The sequence below is a fragment of the Microcaecilia unicolor genome, chromosome 3 (genome assembly GCF_901765095.1).
Source record: "Microcaecilia unicolor chromosome 3, aMicUni1.1, whole genome shotgun sequence".
Classification (NCBI taxonomy): Eukaryota; Metazoa; Chordata; class Amphibia; order Gymnophiona; family Siphonopidae; genus Microcaecilia; species Microcaecilia unicolor.
Window position 1 is genome coordinate 447675049 of NC_044033.1, and position 22054 is coordinate 447697102.

The window sequence follows — 22054 nt, forward strand, 5'->3', positions numbered from 1 at the left end:
CTTAACCGTTGTGACCCAAAGAAGCTTGACATCTGATAAACATATATACAGTGCTGTTTATTATACATACAGTCTCCATTAACTGACGTTATACAGTCTCCGTTAACTGACATTAGGCTTACTTGAAGTAATCAGTCATAGTCCTCTGTACACTATTGTGTCTGTGAGTTCCATAGACTACGTCTGCTAGACGGTAAAAACTCAGCACTGACATCTAGTGGCCTCCAGATAGGCCTGTACGGTGTTGAGACTCTCCAGCGCTCTTGCAAAAGTGACAGGAGGTTGTTGAATTTCGTCAGTATGTGCCTCGCTGCTCATTTCATCATCTGTTTCATCAGCTGTTGCCTGCATGCAGGCGCATATCTCGACATCAGTGCTGTCATCAGCTGTTTGTAGATTGTAATCAACAGCTACGTAGTGATGAAACTCCTCTTCAGTAACACCGGCTGGGATGTCAATAGTCTGTTCATCTGATGCGTTTTCAACAGCTGCCTCTGTTTCATCCTTCTCCACATCCTTAACAAAGCTTGCCCGCTTGTAGCAGTTCACAATGGTTGCCTGTGTAACATGATTCCAGGCTTCTTTCTGCATATGTAGGGAATCCAACAGTGATAGATTACAAGCCAGTTCAACAGCACGTTTATCCTTGCCAGTCTGGTCATCCATAACGCTCATCAGACGACGTAGCACAAGAGCCTGATAATGTTTTTTTTTAAATTGGCTATTATGCCCTGATCCATAGGTTGGATCAGAGAGGTAGTGTTTGGTGGCAGGACGACCACCTTGACGTTAGACAGCCTGACATCATCACTGTGTGCAGCACAATTTTCACAAAGCAACAATCTGACGATTTTGTGCCCGCATTCTAGTGTCTAACTTCCTTAGCCACTGCTTCCAAATTTCCCCAGTCATCCATGAATTTGCGTTAGCCTCATATGACACAGGAAGTCGCTTAACATTCTTGAGCTGTTTGCTCTTTCCAATGACTAGTGGTTCCAACTTCTCACTCCCATCCATATTGCAGCAAAGGAGGATCGTCAGTCGAGCCTTTGACGTTTTACTTGCTGTAGTTTTGGCTTCTTTGATTGCAAGTGTTCCATCAGGAATCGCTCGCCACTAGACCGTTTTCGTCAGCATTGAAAATGTCACAAGGTGCAAACTCGTTCAAGATGGTAGGAAGAACTGAAGCAACCCAATTTTCAGCACCAAAGTCATCAGCGTCTTGTTTTTCACCATGCTGTTTCTTGAATTTTATGTTGTTCCTCTCCTTCCATCTTTCCAACCATGCAACAGTGGCTTTGAATTCAGATAGTCCAAGACTTTCAGCGAGCTGATTAGCTTTCTCCATAAGCAGTGGACCACTGACAGGAAATTGTCTGCTCCTGACTTGAGAAAACCACCGAAGAAGAGCATCTTCTACATCCTCAGCTGTTCCTGCCTGTTTACGTTTCCTGTGTGGATTTGTATTGTTTTGCCAGTCTTCCAGAAGCTGATCTTTCTGCTTCAAGATATGTGAAATTTGATTGGGATTGACACCATATTCTTTAGCAATAGATGCTTGACTGTGTTTTCTAATTTTTTAAGAACTTCTATTTGTTCAGCCAGTCTTACAATTGTGCGATGATGACAACGACTCCAGTGTACACTCTAACAACTTTCTTTCACTTATTCTGCCTGTGGCAGTTAACCAATGAGATTTCAAATTTATCTCCCCTTTGTCACGTACCAATCGGCTTCTATATTCCATGCGTGCGCTTATGCGGAGTCTTTCCTGCAGAGGAGCGGTCTTAAGCCATGCATATAAGCGAATCTTGCACTTATCAGTGGTGCGGCAAACTGAAGTTTGTCCCCATAGAAATTGATGGCGCCAAAAATGGGACTGAATTATGGTATGCAGTTAAACAGAGCATGCGCTTATCCGACGTGCACTTAAATGGAGTGCACTGTACATCATTTTCAAAGCACATAGTCTTACAAAGTTACATATGTTACTATGGGACTCATTTTCAAAAGAGAAAAATGTCTAAAAAGTGGCATAAAGCAGCATTTGGACATTCTTCAAAAATGTCCAAATCAGTATTTTTGAAAGCCATTTTCCAGAGGTTTTTCTATGCTGTTTGCCTGCAGTGTGTCTGAATCTCAAGGGGGCGTGTTAAGGGCGGGATTTAGTTTTAGTCCTGGCCATTTTTGTTTATGGAACAAAATAAAAATGTCCAGGACTAAAACTAAGACATTTTAAGCTAGACTTTTTTTTTTTATTTTTTAGAATGAATAAGCCACAAAAAAGTGCCCTAAATGACTACATAACCACTGGAGGAATAAAGGAATGACCCCCTTACTCCCCCATTGACTTAGCAGTAAGGTCTCTCATGTTAACCTTACAATCGCCTACGGGCGTCAAGTCGGAGTTACTGTCCGATTTTTGCCGTGTGCCAGAAAATACACGTTGCAGACGCATGTAAAAAATGAAATTATCGCGCGGGCCACATGGTAACTCTGAATTGGCGCACATTGGGCGAAAGTAGGTGCCTACGCTGCTTAGTAAAAGGGCCTCTCAGTTCTTATATCCTGCACAAGCCCATTAAGGTTCTTCATGGTTTACAATGTTAAGAAGCTAGCTATTCCTAGGAACAGTACAAAATATACCACTAAAATTCCACAGGGATAATTATAGCATTAGTTTTCTTCCACAAATTTCTTATAAAGATAAGTTTTCAAAGATTTCCTCAACTTTTAGTAACATGGCAGTCTTTAGATGACAAAGAATTTCACCAATATGTGGCTTGATATGCAAAAGTCTCAGACCAACTCAATTTATAAACCACATTCTTCTTATCCAGATAGTGAAGATACAAATAAGATCACTTAGTAATGTCAGGATTCCATATAGGTAAATTAATTGAATCACAGATATACCGTGGGGTGCCTCTATGAATGATTACAAATGTAAGGGTGCAGACTTTTAAAAATTACATAAGCTCTAACTGGCAACCAGTGCAATTTTAAAAACAACGGGGTAAATGTCAAATTTTGAATCTATATATCATGCACAGCTGTGTTTTGTACAGTTTGCAGACTTTTGATTATAGTACCTTAGCTCCAGTATAGAGTTACAGTAATCAATATGAGCCAATATAATTGACTGAGCAATCAGCTTAAAAGACCTATGGTCAAAATGAGCTCTAATCCTTCCACAGCAATCTAAATACTTTTGCACTCACGGTCTGCATCTGATCTTTAAATGTTAAATGATTGTCAAATATGATCTATTAAGATTAAGTTGGGATTCGAGTTTAAAATTCATGCCATATAAATCCAGATTATTTGAGCTAAAAGGTTTATAAGGAACTGCTCAATACTAGAAACTTTGTTTTCTCACTATTCAATTGTAGTTTAAACTCTGAAGCTCAGCATTCCAGAATAGACAAGCCATTAATTAATTGAAAATTTATGTCAGAAATGGCCTCCCTAAAAGGAATGTACATTGTGATATCATCTGCATATATAAACATATAGTAATCCTGCACTGAAAGTGTTATTCTTCACTGTGACATTAAGATGTTGAACAGAGTGGGAGGTATTGGTGATCCCTGTGGGACTCTGCATTTAAGGGCCTATTTGGTGGATAAACAGTTACTCATTTTGACTTAGTATGACAAATAGGTGAAAAAACCTGTAAACCAGTTCAACACCACACCTGTCACACCATAATACTCCAATAAATTCAGCTGCCATTCGTGATCTACCAAATCAAATGTGCAGGACATAAACTGCATATCTAAAACTTCATAACCTATACTAATCTCTCTTCTAATTTCTGACAGCAGTGAAATCAGTACCGTGTCTGTGCTGGAACCTTCCTGAATCCACATTGGGAAGGGTGAAGATTATTATTATTATCTAGATAATCCATTAGTTGTGCCACTATCTCTTCCATCACCTTTGTCAGTAGTAGTGTAGATGGTACTAAGTGATAGTTTGTAGGATTATTCAATTTTATTCTGGAGTTCTTAGGAATAGGGGTTAAAATAATTTTCCCACCTTCATATAGAAAGTATCCTATGGAAAAAATGTTTACTAAGACAGGATCTCAAATAATTCAGAAACTCTTTGGAAGCAGTCTTCATCAAGTGAGTTGGGCAGACATCTAGCAAGCATTGTGAGCCTGGATACTTTTTAAAATACTTCTCTATGGTTGTCTGTTCAAAGAATTGGGACCAGATTCTATTTGAGCTTATTCCTACTTATTCCTACCTCTTCCATACTGATGTTCACAAACACAGATGGACAGGTGCCCTGTAGTAATAAGAAAGTCCTCATTTTGTCAGCCTTACTTTTAAAATGTTCATCTAAATTTTCTGTGTGCGGTGTCAACTTACTGGTAGCCAGAAAATCAGATGTGGTAACAAATGTGTTCATCACTTGATATAAGCTTTTATATTCAAAGAATCTTTCCCTATCAAGGAAGAGTAATCATTTTTCTTTGCTTGCCTAATCTTTATTTTCCATTCATTTAAAACCTTCCTCCAGTTTTTTCCATTTGCCTCGATTTAGGCCTTATATCATTTTCTCTCAAATGCTCTGCATTTTCTTTTAGCACCTAAGAGCACCTTTGTACACCATCCTACTCTACTACTCTTTGATTTCATTCCTTGCTTCAAAGGTACTATTACTTCTAATATTTCCCAACTAATTTCATTCCAATTAACCAATGTCCAATCTATCTACCTCAAACCTCTGAAACATTCCAAAGTAACTTCAGAAATGGAAAACAACAGAAACCTCACTCTCGCGAAGACTACCCTTTCCCCCTTCACTAGTTTGTAAACACAATCTATGGTATCACTGATCATCTGTATTAAGTGATGTAAATCAACTTATCTGAAAATCTGTAACCGTCTCCCTTATAATGTGTAAGGCACATTGAACCTACCAATGGGTGGGAAAATGTGGGATACAAATGCAATAAATAAAATCTGCTGTTCTTCATGTCTTAATAAACAAATCTACTTTAGACCAAAATTCTTCTATTTCAATTTCCCCTCTCTCTAATTGCACTGGACTGGCTTCTCTCTTCTTACTCTTTCCCCTCCAATAGATTGTAAAATTCAGTTTGTAGTGATCTGATCATATTGTGGGTTCTCACTCATAATCAGGTATGTATACATTTTTTACTTTTTTAATTTTGTTTGCAAACAAATCTAACTGGTGATTTTTTTTATGTGTATAAAATGATTCTCAGTTAAAATAAAACTGACTGACCTCAAGAGATGATACACTGTTCCGATATTGAGGTCAGTCAACTTTTCCAAATGTAAGTTCAGATTGCCCAGCAAAATCTAGGGTTTTTAGTTTGTTTTGCTCTTGTTTTAGAGAGATACACAAATTACACATCTTTAAAAAATGAAAGAAAACCTGAAAGAATTTAAGGTTAAAGTTATGGTAAATCTTATAATCCTCCATTTGGTGGCAGTATTACACCAGAAAATGGGTTGGATACCAAAATTACTTCATCAAACATTTCCCATTGTCTAATAATGTGTATGATTAATTGTAATTTACTACTGTAGCTCAAAGAACATCTGTTTTACATGTGTGATTACAGTATGTTAGCAGTGCACACGTTTTAAAAATAAACTTTTAATTCTTTTTTTACACAACTTTTTCATATTATATTGTGATATTTATTTTTTTTATCTTCAATATAAAGTAGACATAGAGGTCTTTTACAAAGCAGTGGTAGGGCTACCATGCACAGAATCAGCAATACCACAGGGTGTCCTAGAGTGTCCCATGGTATTTCAGAGATCAGCGCATGCCGTTTTAAAAAATTTTCTAGCGCAGTGGCGGGGAGTTGGCATTCCCAGAAGTAAACAGGCAGTGCGGGCACGTTGCTGTGCACTGCCCATTTACCTCATGAGTAGCATGTTGGCCCTTACCATCTACTAAATAGGAGGCAGTAATGGCTACCTGCTAATTTGGAACTTAGTGTGTGGCAATTAATGGCAGAAGTAAAAATTTGGCATTTTAGAGCCACACTATAAAGTGGAGAGAACTCGCGGGAAACCCATATGTTAAAACTACTGTTGGCCACTTTTTAGCACAGCTTATTAAAAGGACCCCATAGTTAATTACATAATAATGTAGTAGATGATGGCAGATAAAAACCTGTATAGTCCATCCAGTCTGCCCAACAAGATAAACTCATACTATAAAGTATGATGTACTATGATCTTGATTTGTCCTTGCCATTTTCAGGGCACTGGCCTTGTTCTCCAACTACTGAAGCTGTCATCAAAGCCCAACTCCAGCCCTTCTAAATCTGGCAGCCATGATCAGGACACAGACCATAGAAGTAAGCCCGGCACTGGGTTTGTTTCCCCATTCCTGGATTTGCCATCTAAGCACCATTAAGTAGGTTTGGTTCCATTCTCTTTCCGTACAGGATTCCCACACATTCTTGAATTCTGTTACCATTTTCATCACCACCACCTCCCATGGGAGGGCATTCCATATATCTAACACCCTCTCGGTGAACAAGTACTTCCTGACATTATTCCTGAGTCAACCCACCTGCAACCTCAATTCATGTCCTCTGGTTCTACCACTTTTAAAGATTTATTTGTATATTAATATATTTCAAATATTTGAAGGTCTGTATCATATCACCTTTATCTCTCCTTTCATCCAGGGTATACATCTTCAGGTCATCAAATCTTTTCTCATACATCTTGTGGCACAAACCCTATACCGTTTTCATTGCTTTTCTCAAGTCTTTTTACATCCTTATCAAGATACGACCTCCAAAACTGAACACAGTACTCCAAGTGGTGCCTCATCAATGACTTGTACAGGGGCATCAATACCTCTTTTCTTCTGCTGGTTATACCCCTCTCTATGCAGCCTTGTCACATTGTTTCATCACCTTGAGATCCTCAGACACCATCACCCCAAGGTTCCTCTCCTAATCTGTGCTTATCAGTCTCTTGCCTCCCATCTTGTACATCTTCTTTGAATTTCTGCACCCCAAGTCGCTTCTTCATCTTAAATTTGAACTGCCAGACCATTCTTCTAATTTTTGGAGGAGATCTCAAGGTTTCTACTCCCTCTGGGGTATCCACTCTGTTTGTGATCTTTGTGTCATTCACAAAAAGGCAACTTTTCCTTCTAAGTCTTCAGCAATGTCTCTCAGAAATATATTAAACAGAATTGGCCCCAGTACCAATCGCTGAGGCACTCCACTACTCACGTTTCTTTCCTAAGAATGAATTCCATTTACCACCACACACTGTCACCTGTTGGTCAACCAATTTCTATCCAGTTCACTGCTTTTGGTCCTAAGTTCAGCCCTTTCAGCTTATTTATGAATCTTCTGTGAGAAACTGTATCAAAGACTTTGCTGAAATCCAAATAGATTACATCTAGCGCATGTCTTTCATCCAGTTCTATGGTCGCCTGTCAAAGAAATCAATCAGATTCATTTGGCAGGATTTTCTCTTAGTAAAACCATGTTGCTTCTGATTCTACAGCACATTGGATTCTAGAATGTTAACTATCTTTTCCTTCAGCAGCATCTCCAATATTTTTCCTACCATCATTGTGAGGCTTATTGGCCTGTAGTTTCCCACTTCTTTCCTGTCTCCGCCTTTGTGAAGAGGGACCACATTCGCTCGTTTCCAATCATGTGGAACCTCTTCCATCTCTAAATATCTATTACATAAATCCTTAAGAGGTCTCACCAGGATTTCTGTGAGCTTCATCAGTATCCTGGAATGTATCCCTTCTGGCCCCATAGCTTTATCCATTTTCAGATTATTAAGTTGTTTATAAACATATCATTTGTGAATGGTGCAATATCCACTCCATTCCTAGATATACCCTCAGCAGCTGATTGCAGTTCTTCTCCATGATCTTCCTCTATGAGCACTGAAGAGAAGTATTTGTTTAGCAGGTACACTTTATCCTCATCACTCTTCACATAGCTGTTCTCAACAGGTCTTATGATTTTATTCCTAGCCTCACCCCCAATATGTCTAAAAAAAAACTGTCTTGATACCTCTCTTTACATTTTTCGCCATTTTTTTTCCATCTGTGCTTTTTTTGTTTCTTTGAGTACCATCCAAATCTTTTCCATGACCCTCTTGTTGTATTCTTCTATACTTCTTGAACTCAGCCTCTTTTGCCCTTATTTTTTCGGCCACTTGTTTAGAGAACCATATTGGCTTCCTGTTTCTATTGTTTTTGTTTTCTTTCCTTGAATAAAGATCTGTTGCCATATTTACAGTGCTTTTTATGTGCCGGTACGACATACTGGCACCTTTTTATTCCCTACCCTGCTCATCTCCCACGGCCACATCTGCTTATCCGATTCCTACAGGAAGCAGCACCAGCAGCGCTGCAGGCACAGCATTGCAAGCACGGGACTGCAGTGCTAGGACACGCGCTGTTGTCTCTGCTGATCCTCTGCCCTGGAACAGGAAGTTGACATCAGAAGGGCAGGGGATCGGCAGAGCCAATAGCGCGTGTCTGAGCAGTGTGACTTCACACCTTTCTCTTCTTGATTTTCCCGCTGCTGGAGTTGCTGGATGAGGTGAGGGGAGGCAGGGGGAGAAATACTGGATGGGGAGAGAAGGGACAAATAGAGAAATACTGGATGGGGGGAAAAGGGGCAAGGAGAGAGATGCTGGATGAAGAAAGAGGGGACAAAGGGGAGAAATACTGGATGAGGAGAGAGGGGACAAGGGAAGAAATGCTGGATGAGAAGAGAGGGCAAGGGACAAGTAGAGAAATACTGGATAGGGAGATAAGGGGCAAGTTGAGAAATGCTGGATGGAGAGAGAGGGCAAGGAGAGAAATGCTGGATGAGGAAAGAGGGGACAAAGGGGAGAAATACTGGATGAGGAGAGAGAGGACAAGGGGAGAAATGTTGGATGGGGAGAGAGGGAGCAAGAGGAGAAATGATGGATGGGGAGAGAGGGATCAAGGGGAAAATGCTGGATGGGGAGAGAGGGGGCAAGGGGGAGGAATGCTGGTAGATTGGATTGTAAGAAAGAGCTAAATGTAGATAAAGGCAGAAAATAAAATCGAAGAAAGCTGAAAGGAAAAGAAGGAGAGAAAAATGACACACAGGAAATCCTGGCAATAGAGTTAAGAAAAGATGAGGAAAGTAGAAACCACAAACTGGAACCAACACAAATGAAAAGAAGTGCATGGCCAGACAACAAAGGTAGAAAAAAGAATGTTATTTTTATTTTAAGATAAAGTGGTAGCTGTACTTTTTATTTTGTTTGTTTTATTTGTAGTTGTGAATTTGTAATATTGTGAATGGAATATGTGAAATTTATGTCTGCTATTTTTATTGCAAGGGGAATTTTTTTTTTTGTTTTTCTGGTGTTATCCTGCATGCCAGAGTCTGGTTTTTGGGGGGGTTCAGCTAATATTTTGTCTACATATTTTATTAGTTTAAAATCAGTCCAGGGTTTTTGTTATGGGCCTAGGGACTTGTATACTATTTTCAATGATACATTTTTTTATGCCCCATGGCTAGTAAAATTGGTGTGGCTAATGTGAGGTACTGTGGGGGTGGAACCATAGATAGTGACCCCCGCCCTTAAGGTTGGTATAGTATGAGTACTGACACGTTTTTTCCTACAAAAAAAGCACTACATATTTATAGCAGCTTTCATCTTGGACCACTTCCATTCCACTTCTAATATGCCTACCTATGCCATCAGCTCATTCTTCAGGTACTACTACTACTACTACTTATCATTTCTATAGCGCTACTAGATATATTGTGAGGAATGGGTAGATACTCAGAAGGGGAAAGGGAGAAGGGGGGCCCTCCTTCCAGATAGGAAGCTCAAGAGGAGAGAGGGTGACTACAGAGACTACAAGTCCCAGAAGCCTGAGTTAAGCAGGAAACAGGAGGGGGAGGACTTTCCTTCCCAGAGAGGCAGGGGGGAGGAGGCTGATTGGGAAATGAAGTCTGAGGAGGGGAATGAGGCGCACCTGCTGGGGGAGGGAGGGAACGAGCATATGGACTGGCAAGCAGGAGAGGAAGGGGAGGAGCCGGAGGAGATGGACTTGACAGCTTTTGCTCGCAGCAGGAGGGGGGCTAAAGAAAAGTAAGTCCTGGGGAAAAACTGTATGAATTCCAGACCTGTGTGGGTGGTTGTCAGGAAGCAGTGCTGACAAATGAGGGAGGTGGGTCCCTAGGGTTAGCAAGTAGAAATTGCTAGCTCAAGGAGTGGATTCATATAGTAGAGGGAAAGCTTTGAACTGAAGAACATTTGAGCTGGCGAGGGGAACTTTGAATTAGAATGCTCAAAGGGGGGGGGGGGGGGGGGGGGTAGGGAAATAGATTGAAGGTGCCTGTGCCCGGAACAGGACTAGTAGAGAAGCATTTGGCTTCATCCCCTGGGCTGGAGAGGAGTCAGGGAGTAAGTAACTTTGTGACTTATCTAAAACTGAGAATACTGGGTCTGCTCAAAGTAGAGGCAGTCCTCTTCCTAAGGGAAAGCCCAGGGGACAGAATTGAAATATCCGGTCCGGTAGGCCGGCCGGCCTGGAGCTGATTGGCTGGCGGCCGGCTAGGGTGAACTTAGCAGACGAAGCATGATCTGTGGTGGAATACTGACAAGCAGGAGCTTGCAGCAATAGGAGGAGGAGGAGGATTAGCCCCAATTGGGCGGGCGAAGAAGGACAGCACGGAGAGGTGTTCAAGTGAGAGCGGACAGCACGGAGGGGTGCTAGCTGACAAATGGTGGCAGTGGTGGGATCGGTCGAGCCCTGGTTCCAGTAAGCCGAAGAGGAGGGCGGAGAATCGAGCCAGACGAGAGAGCTGGGGAGCTTAAACCCGCAGGCGGAAAAACCTCCAGCTTCTGGTGAGCATATCGGGAGCTGGGAGGGGTTGGAGGGAGAAGTAAGAGTGTTGTGAAAAGGCCACACTTGGTGTGTTCCTCTCCTTTTTTTTCTTGTAGGGGGAAGGTCAAGGTAGTCGGGATGGATCCGAAGGAGATGTTCGCCTTTATGACACATCAATTCCAAAAGCAGCAAGAAATGGCACATAAACTTATGGAGGAGTCGTTGGCGGCTTCCAGAGCTCAGCAGCAACCCCTGTTGGACCTATTTCAGGAACTCCTACGAGGCGGCGGCAGAGGGCAGGTGCCTGGCGAGAGCGGTGCAACTGTGCGGGGCGAGGGACCTCCTGGACTGGTAGGGCATGTGGGGGTGAACTGGCTTCCGTGGGGGAAATTGACTGAAATGGATAATATTGAAGATTATCTGGGGGCCTTTGAGAGGGTGGCGGTAGCAGCGGGGTGGCCGCAGGAGCAATGGACGATAAGACTAGCTCCTGCTCTGTCTGGGGAGGCTTTAGCTGCCTTTCGGGCCCTACCCACGGGACATATAACAGATTATACAAGGCTGAAATCAGCTATTTTGGACAGGTTTGGACTAAGTAAACATGCGTACAGGAGGAGGTTTCGGGAGTTCAAGTGGGTAGAAGGGGAAACGCCTAGGGTACTGGCTCAGAAATTAAGTGATTTGGCTGGGAAGTGGCTGGAGCCAGAACGAAGGGCAATGCAACAAATAATGGAAGATCTAGTTCTTGAACAGTTCTTGGAGTCCTTGCCAAGGGGGCTTCAAGTAGATTTGATTAAACGAGGTTGCGGAACCCTGGAGGAAGCAATTCAAAGCATGGAGTGCTTCCTAGAATCGCAACATTGTGCCCGCAAAGGGGCCCAGCCGGGGGGTGGTCTGGGTAGTCCTAAGGGGAGCGGGGCTCCGGAAGGAAAGGCCATGAGGAGTTGGGAGGGGGGTAAGGGGGACGAGAGAATGTGTTATCGGTGCGGGAGGAAGGGCCATGTGAGGAGGGACTGTGTGGTTAAATTGCAATTGGTGGCCGGAGGGAGAAGGGGTGGCAGGCAGGAATTCTGCCAACAAGTGGAAGTGATGGGGGTGGAGGTGGAAGGCCTGTTGGACTCCGGCGCGGATCAAACCATGATGGCCCAGTCCTTGTGGGAACAGATCAGGGTGAAAGGAGCTGGGAGGGTGGGGAGGAGGCAACAGGAGGTCACTATACAGTGTGTACATGGGGCTTCTACTAGATACCCGCTGCGGCATGTGAGGATAGTAGGACCGTTGGGAGCTCATTGGGTCTGGGCGGCGGTGCTGCCCAGGTTGCCTCAAACCCTTATCTTGGGAAGGGACTGGCCCCCATTCTCACAGTATTTAAGGGAGAGAGAAGGTTTGGTAGTTACCCGGGCGCAGCAGAAGGGGGAGGCGGGGCAGGAGCAGGCTTTATCTCATATATTTCCTTTTCAAATGGAGATATTGGGTTCCCCAGGGAAAACCAGAGATACCGGGGGGCATAAGAAGACAGTTCAGCGCCAAAGAGCGGTATCCATGAGGGAACTGGAACAGGAGACTGATTTCCCTGCGGCAGCGGAGGAGTTGAAGGAGCAATTCCCTTCTTTTGAGAGGGAGCAGCTGGCAGACCCCACGCTGCAATATGCCTGGGGGCGAGTAAGGGAAGGGGGCGGAGGGGCTCAGGGACCTGGTTTTGTGGTGGACAAAGGGCTGCTTTTCCGGGTGATTGTTGGGGGGGTGGGTGAGGATGGACGGAGACAGTTAGTAGTGCCCCAAGGGTTCAGGAACCTACTGTTACGGTTAGCCCACGATCACCCTTTGGGAGGGCATAAAGGAGCCCAGAATACTGTTTCCCAGTTGTTAAGACGCTTTTATTGGCCAGGTATCTATAAAGAGGTTGAAAAATATTGTGAGTCTTGTCCTTTGTGTCAGAAGGTGTCAGAGCAGGGACCGGGGAGGGTACCGTTACATCCATTGCCTCGGATAGGGGTCCCCCTGGGTCGGATTGCGATGGATATAATTGGTCCTATTCAAAAATCAACCCGGGGGTTCTCTTATATTTTAGTAATTATGGATATGGCCACACGTTTCCCGTGGGCCATTCCTTTACGTAGTATTTCAGCTAAAGTCATTGCTGCAGAACTGATTCGCATTTTTTGCGAAGTAGGGTTTCCTCGGGAGGTGCTCACGGATAGGGGGTCCAATTTTAGATCACAGGCGCTGGCCCAGGTCTGGGAGGCCTTTGGTATTGTCCACATTTGTACGTCTGCATACCATCCGCAGACGAATGGACTTGTAGAAAGATTTAATAAGACCCTGAAGACACTGCTTAGGAAGGGACTGGGCCCTCGCTTGGAGCACTGGGATCAGTTACTACCGTTTGTTCTGTATGTAACAAGGGAGTGTGTACAGGCCTCCCTTGGAGTGTCCCCTTTTGAGTTGTTCTTTGGTAGAGCACCCAGGGGGGTCTTGGATATAGTGAGGGAGCGGTGGGTACCCCCTGAGCTGGAAGATAACACCGTAGTATCCTATCTGCAGGATTTAAAGGGGCGCTTGAGGAGGTTGGGGGTCTACTCTAGAGGCAAACTGCAGGCTGCACAGCAATACCAGAAAGCTTCCTATGATAAAAAAGCCCGGGAAAGGGAAGTGGGGATAGGGGATAAGGTGCTGATTATGGTCGCCGACAATCCGCACAAATTTAGTGGTAATTGGAGAGGCCCCATGACGGTAGTCCGGCGGTTGGGGCCTGTCACTTATGAGGTGAGGAATGCGAGGGGAAAAAAACAAACTTATCATATCAATTTGATTAAACCTTGGCATATCAGAGAGGTGGGGTGGGCCACGGCGGAGGATTTAGTGGAGGAGGACCTAGGGCCCCAGATATCCGAGATGTGTTCTGAGGGGGAGTTGCAAGTAGGGGAGGCGTTAGAGGGGCACCAAAAGGAGCAAATAAGGGCTCTTTTGGGTGAATTTGAGGATGTGCTGACTCCGTACCCAGGGGAAACACAGCTGATTAGGCATGATATTCCTACCAAGGAAGGGAAGGTGGTCAGGCAGAAGCCCTATAGATTGTCTCCCATAAAACAGCGGGAGGTGGATAGGCAAGTAGGGGAAATGTTGAGGTTTGGGGTGATTGAGGAATCCCACAGCCCCTGGGCAAGCCCGGTTGTGCTGGTGCCCAAGGCGGACGGAACGTGGCGTTTTTGTATTGATTTCCGCCAAGTTAATGCCCTCTCTACCCCGGATGCGTATCCGATGCCCCGGATAGAGGAATTACTGGATAGACTAGGGTCAGCCCGGTTTTTGTCTACGCTGGACCTGACAAAGGGCTATTGGCAGATTCCGCTCTCTGCTGAAGCCAGGCCGAAAACAGCATTTTGTACGCCTCTCGGCCTGTTTCAGTTCAAGCGGATGCCCTTTGGCTTGAATTCCGCTGCGGCGTCCTGCCAGCGCCTGTTGGATCAGGTGCTGAGACCGCATCAAGCTTATGCGGCCGCATATCTTGATGATGTCATCATTCATAGCCAGGACTGGCGGTCACATTTGCTTCAGGTGGGGAAGGTATTGAAGGCTTTCCGGGAAGCAGGGCTCACCCTTAACCCCCAGAAATGTTATTTCGCTCAGAGGGAGGTGAAGTATTTGGGCTATAAAGTGGGGAATGGACAGATAAGACCATTGCAGGGCAAGGTTGAAAGCATTCAACTGTTTCCCCGTCCTGAGTCCAAGAAGCAAATGAGGGGATTTTTGGGACTAGTGGGGTATTATAGAAGGTTCATTCCTCACTTTGCTACTTTGGCAGTTCCCTTGACCGAAATGTTGAGAAAAGATAAGCCCAATCGGTTAAGGTGGGGGGACGCAGAGCAGGGGGCTTTTGTAGCTCTGCGGCAAGCACTCTGTGAGGAACCAGTACTTAGGGCCGTGGATTTTGACAAGGAATTTATCCTGCACACGGATGCATCGGGCACCGGGTTGGGGGCAGTGCTATCGCAGGTTTACGGGGAGGAAGAGCACCCGGTGCTATATTTGAGCAGAAAGTTGCTCCGGTATGAAACCAAGTATGCAACCATTGAGAGAGAATGTCTGGCAGTAAAATGGGCTATACAGAAATGTCAGTTTTATCTGGAGGGGAGGCCATTCAAGCTGTTTACTTGTTGCAGGAATTGAGATAGGAATTTGTGATACTTCAGGAGTCAGACAGCACACACCAGTATGAGAGAGTAATCTTCTTTATTTGCCAGCAAACAAAGCAGGACATCAGTTCTAGCTCTCTTCTCTTTCTCTCAGCTCTTTTGTGTCATGTGGCTTCTGTCTCAGCTGCTTCTCTTCTGCTGTCTCTCCTGTTGTCTTCCAGCTTTCTTCCTTTCTTCTGACGTAAACTGCTTCTGCTCTTACTTAAATACAGTTTCTATCCCCCTCCTAGCCTAGCCCCCCCTTACTCTCCAATTGGTTAAGGAATAGATTGGTCACTTTGCCTCAACCAATCATTACTTTTGAAATATCAGTTACATAGGTTTGGTATTCCTCAAACTGACCTCTAACCTGGGGCCCCTCAAGCCAGACAATATGGCACTAGAACTCTTATATTCTCATCATGATTGATTTCTCAGCTATAGCTTAAATTGCTTACTGGACTCTGGCATTCATTAAAGAGGTCAAAAGTCAGTCTTACTTAATAGCATACAGATATACTTTCAGGACTATTCCTACAGTTACCTATAATTAATCAAGACTTTTCCTGACCTTTTTCACCTATCAGCTCCATACACAGAACTTGCTAGGACCACAGAAAACTCAAAACACATGTTGGCCTCTTCACTGCAGTCTTTGCTTAGAAAATACAGCAGAGAGTAACATTAGATTTAAAAAGGTATTCTACATTTAACTACACAGAGTAAACATATTCTAAAATGAGCATCCTTATAAGACATATTCTAAATATCAAAAAACTTGTAAATACTAATCTATTGCCTCTCTCTCTAAATAGTATTTTCTATCTTGTAAACTACAATATATCTGGCTCATGCCAGAGCTTACAAAGGCTGCTCAGCATGCCTAATAATATACAGATGTTGAGCTAGCTTTCATCATTCACCAGGGTGAAAGAAATTCCTGTCTCTGACCTTTCTAACCCAGCCCGGCAAACTAGACTTCTAGTAATCTGAACCAGCCTGCATTCCTTTACCTGCAGGACTGAAGAGAATTCAAACTTCAAGCTTTTAATATCATTTCTTATGTATATATAATTATGCCCATGGCTGCCTCATACTGACCATGCCCCTTTAAAGTGGTTAGCGCAGATGAAGGATAGCAATGCTAGACTGACGAGGTGGTATCTGGCATTGCAACCCTTTCAATATCACATTGAGCATAGGGCAGGGAAGTTGCTGCCCCATGTAGATGTTCTGAGCAGGATTGCTAGCCCGGAAGGAGAGAGTAGGAGGAGGAAGCGGGCTAGCAATCACTTAAGGGGGGGGGGGGGTATGTGAGGAATGGGTAGATACTCAGAAGGGGAAAGGGAGAAGGGGGGCCCTCCTTCCAGATAGGAAGCTCAAGAGGAGAGAGGGTGACTACAGAGACTACAAGTCCCAGAAGCCTGAGTTAAGCAGGAAACAGGAGGGGGAGGACTTTCCTTCCCAGAGAGGCAGGGGGGAGGAGGCTGATTGGGAAATGAAGTCTGAGGAGGGGAATGAGGCGCACCTGCTGGGGGAGGGAGGGAACGAGCATATGGACTGGCAAGCAGGAGAGGAAGGGGAGGAGCCGGAGGAGATGGACTTGACAGCTTTTGCTCGCAGCAGGAGGGGGGCTAAAGAAAAGTAAGTCCTGGGGAAAAACTGTATGAATTCCAGACCTGTGTGGGTGGTTGTCAGGAAGCAGTGCTGACAAATGAGGGAGGTGGGTCCCTAGGGTTAGCAAGTAGAAATTGCTAGCTCAAGGAGTGGATTCATATAGTAGAGGGAAAGCTTTGAACTGAAGAACATTTGAGCTGGCGAGGGGAACTTTGAATTAGAATGCTCAAAGGGGGGTGGGGGGGGGGGGGGGGTAGGGAAATAGATTGAAGGTGCCTGTGCCCGGAACAGGACTAGTAGAGAAGCATTTGGCTTCATCCCCTGGGCTGGAGAGGAGTCAGGGAGTAAGTAACTTTGTGACTTATCTAAAACTGAGAATACTGGGTCTGCTCAAAGTAGAGGCAGTCCTCTTCCTAAGGGAAAGCCCAGGGGACAGAATTGAAATATCCGGTCCGGTAGGCCGGCCGGCCTGGAGCTGATTGGCTGGCGGCCGGCTAGGGTGAACTTAGCAGACGAAGCATGATCTGTGGTGGAATACTGACAAGCAGGAGCTTGCAGCAATAGGAGGAGGAGGAGGATTAGCCCCAATTGGGCGGGCGAAGAAGGACAGCACGGAGAGGTGTTCAAGTGAGAGCGGACAGCACGGAGGGGTGCTAGCTGACAATATTCAGTGCTGTACACTTGAATATGAAGAGACAGTCCTTGCTCGACAGAGCTTACAATCGAATTAGGTCAGACAAACAGGACAAAAAAGAGATAAGGGAATTACTAAGGTGGGGATGATAAAATAAGGGTACTGAACAAGTGAGTAAGAGTTAGGAGTTAAAAGCAGCATCAAAAAGGTGGGCTTTTAGCCTAGATTTGAAGAGGCCAGAGATGTAGCTTGACGTACTGGCTCAGGAAGTCTATTCCAGGCATATGGTGCAGCAAGATAAAAGGAACGGAGTCTGGTGTTAGCGGTGGAGGAGAAGGGTGCAGATAAGAGATTTACCTAGTGAATGGAGTTTCCGGGGAGGAGTGTAGGGAGAGATGAGAGTGGAGAGGTACTGAGGAGATGTAGAGTGAATGCACTTGTAAGTCAATAAGAGGAGTATGAACTGTATATGGAAACGGATAGGTAGCCAATGGAGTGACTTGAGGAGAGGGCTAATATGAGCATAGCGACACTGGCAGAATATAAGTCGTGCAGCAGAATTTTGAACAGATTGAAGAGGAGAGAGATGGCCAAGTGAGAGACCTGTGAGAAGCAAGTTGCAATAGTCCAAGCGAGAGGTGATAAAGAGTGTGGATAAAGGTTCTGGTAGTGTGCTCAGAGGAGTCGAAGATAACCCCAAAGTTACAAGCTGATGAGACAGGGAGGATGAAAGTGTTATCCACAGAAATAGAGAATGGGGGAAGAGAAGAGGAGAAAGATAAGAAGCTCAGTCTTGGTCATGTTTAGTTTCAGATGATGCTGAGATATCCAGGCGGCAATGTCAGGCAGGCAGGCTGATACTTAGGCCTAGATTCCTGCTGAGATTTCTGGTGTGGGATTTCTCATGGGATGAGATCAGAGTACCAAGGGAAGAAGTATAGATAGAGAAAAGAAGAGGTCCCAGGACAGATCCCTTAGCTGCACCAACTGACAGTGGGATAGAAGTGGAGGAGGATCCACCAGAGTATACACTAAAAGTACGATGGGAGAGATAAGAAGAAAACCAGGAAAGAACAGAGCCCTAAAATCCAAGTGAGGACAGCGTATCAAGGAGTAGACTGTGATCTACAGTGTCAAAAGCAGCAGATAGATCAAGAAGGATGAAGATAGAATAGAGACCTTTGGATCTGGCCAGGAGCAGGTCATTGGAGACTTTAGCAAGCTCTGTTTTAGTTTGAAATCCAATACCTTGAGAGAGAGAGTGTGTGTGTGTGTGTGTGTGTGTGTGTGTGTGTGTGTGTGTGTGTGTGTGTGTGTGTATGTGTGTGTGTGTCTGCCCTCCACTTTCGCTCTTATATCAATCAGATTTGATTGGCTAGTTCATGCAAGTTATACTAGCAGAATCCTGTAAGACATTTGCAGTGGCACCAGCATTGGCCACTCCTCCTTCAGTCCAGTCCAGGCACTCTATCTACCCCCTTCTTTTCCTCCCACAATGCTTTGTATTTTTTCTCTCCCCACCCCCTAACCTCTAGTTTTCTGGCACTCTTTCTCTCACTTTCCCCTTCTCTCCTCCCCCCAGCACTTTCTCCCTCACCTTTTTCTGGTATCATCTCTACATTTCTTATCTCACCTGCTGAGGCTATCCTCAGCTTTCTGTCTTGCTCCTCTCACACAAATTGTTCTCTCCCCCTCTCCCCCACCATCTCATTCTTTCAACCTTTCTTTCCCTCCTAGTATACTCTAGATCTCTTCCTTCCCTTCTCTTCCTTCTCTTTCCCTGGCATTCTGGTCCCTACCTCAGTTCTTGCTGCATACCATAAAAGTAATATCAGGAAATACTTTTTCACAGAAAGGGTGGTGAATACATGGAACACCCTCCAGTGAAGGTGGTTGTGTCAAAAACAGTGACAGATTTCAAACGGGTGTGGGATCTATACAGAGGATCCCTATCTAGCAAAAGATGGGCTATAATTTGCATGGAGCAAAGGTATATAGAGGTATATAATCTGCATGGAGTATCATGTACAATCCTAAATAAAGGCATAAAGGAAGTAACTTGCATGTTTTGCACAGAGTAGCAGTTACAACTCAAGCCACCTTGCTGGGCAGACTAGTTGGACAATGCTGGTCTTTATCTGCTGTCTGTTCCTGTGTTTGTGTATGTTACTGGATGGAGAACTTGTGACACAGTATGAACATTTTTGAATGTTGATTTTTTTTTTCAATCTGTAAAATGAACAACCTTCCTGGAATTCACTGCTCTGTTGTATTCTCTTTCTAGTTATTTCTTATTTCCTTCAATCACCTTTTGTTTACATGCATAGAGAAGGATTAGACTCTTTTCTCTGCTAATTTCCTATCCTGCTCAGCACTTATTCCTTCTCCCCACATACCTTTTAGAACCTATTTCAGTGACTTGCACTATTTTTGAAGCAGGAGCCTAGTGGTTAGTGCAGTGGACTTTGATCCTGGGGAACTGAATTTAATTCCCACTGCAGCTCCTTGTGACTCTGGGCAAGTCACTTAACCCTCCATTGCCCCTGGTACAAAATAAGTACCTGAATATATGTAAACCGCTTTGAATGTAGTTGCAAAAACCTCAGAAAGGTGGTATATCAAGTCCCATTTCCCTTTCTCTTTGGAAAAAAGGCTTCAATTTGAGAGCCAGAACCATTGTTAGATAAAGCAGCTGGCATTTCTGCCTCCAGTGATGCAGCCAAACATCTGATCTCCCAGATACTTTCTCTTTCCAACTCCTCTCCCTATGTCCTTCTCCCAATGAACATTCTTTCCCAACCCCTTCTGCTACCAACATACTGTCACCATCGATATGCAAAGATGAAATGAAGAATCCATAATGCAAGAACACAAGCTGTCCCCAGCCCTTCCAAGCCAACTCTTTGCCCAGGTTTTTATTCCCCCATCAGCCTTTTTAAAGACTTGCTGCTGGCACCACCTCTAGTACAGCTGTTCTGTTTTCTTTCAGCACTGCATGACACTCAGAGAGACTGATTTGCATGGTGCCTGAACTTGTTTACTGTTCTTATACTGGAGTTTAGACACCATGGGGGAGATTCTATATATGGCACCTTTAAAAAATTGGCACAGAAAACAGTGCTAAGCATATCCTATAAGCATTGCCTAGTAGTAGATGTAGAATACGTTTAGTTGATTTCTCCCCGCCTAAAACTGCGCACCTGCATTTACACCAATGAAAATGTGGCATAAATCCTAGCACGCAGATTTAGGCACACTGGGGCATATTCTATAACTACACACGTAAATTTCAGAATGCCCACGAAATGCCCATTTCCCTGTCCATAACCACACCCCTTTTCCCCTGCATGTCTTAGAAGTTAGACACGCTGCATTACAGAATGTGCTTAGCAAGTTGTGCGAGTAAATTATAATTACCAATTAGTACTCATTAGTATTTGTTAAGAGCTGTTATCAATGCCGATTAGCTTGTTAAGCCAATTAAGTTATAGTACCATTGTAACATAATAGGTGACAGCAGATAAAGACCTGAACAGTCCATCCAGTCTGCCCAACAAGATAAACTGATTGTATGAGCTACTTTATATGTATACCTGACCTTGATTTGTCCTTGCCTTTTTCAGGGCACAGACTGTAGAAGTCTGCCCAGCACTAGCTTTGCTTCCCAATTACCGGTGTTGCCACCCAATCTCCGCTAAGCTTCTGTGGATCCATTCCTTCTGAACAGGATTCCTTTGCATTTATCCCATGCATTTTTCAATTCCGTTACCGTTTTTATCCCCACCACCTCCAGGGGGAGGGCATTCCAAGTATCCACCACCCTCTCTGTGAAAAAATACTTCCTGACATTTTTCTTGAGTCTGCCCCCCTTCAACCTCAATTTAAGTCCTCTAGTTCTACCGCATTATTATAGAATACACTTGGATTTTGGTGTGGATATCTAGGCACGTTATATAGAATCTGGGGGCTTGTGGCTTAAGCTCACTGAGAGATGTGTAATACATAAGGAAAACAGAAAAGCAATTTTGGGTAGTAATGGCTGCAAGCCTCCAACACATGGTGATGGGTGGGGTGGGGGTGAAACAGATTCAGGGAATTTCACTTAGGATCTATGGAAACTACTACTGGCCTCAGGGTGTTCCAGTGAAGAACACTGACCTATCTGCTGATTGCTGAATTCAGTTATACGATATGGAATAGATTCTGTAAATGGTGCCCAAATTTGGGTGCAAAAAAAAATGTAAGTGCTGACCACTTTTCTGTAAACGACAAACTGAGTTGGGTGCCATTTATAGAATAGCATGCAGTGCCAGGATTCATGCTCAGATTTACACAATTTGAAACCTGGTGTAAATCCTTGCATGCAAATTAGATGCAGATCCCCTGAATTCTACAACAAAGTGTGCATCTTTAGTGAATGAACCTGACCCACCCATGTTCCTCACATGGTCATGCCCCATTTTCAGTTGCATGCGATTTACATGCGCATATTTATAGAATAGCACTTAGCAAGATGTATGCACAAATCCAAATTTTTGATTAATGCCAATAATTGATTGGTGCCCAATTATTAGAACTAATTGGCTCATTATCAATTAAACTGTTTGTGCAAATTGAGCGTGAAACAGTTGATGTAGTGTATCTAGATTTTCAGACAGCTTTTAACAAAGTTCCTCATGAGAGACTCCTGAGAAAACTAAAGAGTCATGGGATAGGGGGCTGTGCTCTGCTGTGGATTAGGTATTGGTTATTGGACAGAAAA